Below are 1,075 nucleotides of genomic sequence, written 5' to 3' on the forward strand. Positions count from 1 at the left end.
AATTAAAATACTTTATTTAGGGCAATCTACAAACAAAGCTGAGTTTTCATCAAACTGTAACTCTACTGATGTTGTATATTGCATCTGGTGTCCCTTTAACCTCATATATTTGTGACAGATGCAGTGACAAGAACGGGCCTGAGCCAGAGTCGTAACAGATGCCAAGAACAAAATGCTCCGCTGGTTACACATTTCATTGAACACAGCCTTACTGCTGATGGTATCAAATGACAAGTCATTGAGATGGCGACGCCTTCTCCAAGAGGGTGAGATCTGTCATATACCTTGCAAAGACTGGAGTGCAAATGTATAGAAACGTGCAATTCTATTGGAAAAGGGCTCAATATTATAGCAGGATGGCACAGCTTCATATCTTCAGCAGATGGTTATTAGACTTAACAAATCTTATGCTGGAAAAAGCATGGACTATGTAACAGATCAGCGATAAGGTGTGCTTTATATCGAATGCTCAGTCTCAAAGTTGGATGTTGTTTGGTTATCCTAAATTTGGTTTGCAAGAATGTTATTTTTCTCATGATGAATACCTTTATCAAAACTATTGCAATACTGTTTTCCCATGAAATTGGTGTGCACTTTATTAGATGTATATGGTCATTCACAAAAATTCTTCTGCCTCATTCATTTGTTAGGGTTTAATATGCGTTATTGATGCCCCTCTGAACCTGTTAAGGACTTATTGTACCTCAGAAAATTTCCAATAATTGGCCATAGTGTCATTAATTAGCCTACTATTAAGTGACTGAGATCCATTTGGTTTCTTATAGCCTGATTACGATCTTGGTAGATGGGATACTCTGTCACAAACATGACAGATATCGTGTCTGCCGTATTACAAGTTCCATAGGTTATAATGAAATTGTAATTTAGCGATTTTGTGACGGAGCAACCCTGTCTATCAAGATCGTAATCAGGCCCTTAGTCTTTCCTCTAATACTATAACAAAACAACGATGAGGGTCACGATTGGGTATGCCCTGGTGAGATCTTTATTTAACAGTCTAATGATATTTATCTGAATTTAAACACTCAACTTCCTGTGGCCCACCGACTAGACC

This window comes from Lissotriton vulgaris, chromosome 12 (assembly GCF_964263255.1).
Source record: "Lissotriton vulgaris chromosome 12, aLisVul1.2, whole genome shotgun sequence".
In the NCBI taxonomy this organism is placed as follows: Eukaryota; Metazoa; Chordata; class Amphibia; order Caudata; family Salamandridae; genus Lissotriton; species Lissotriton vulgaris.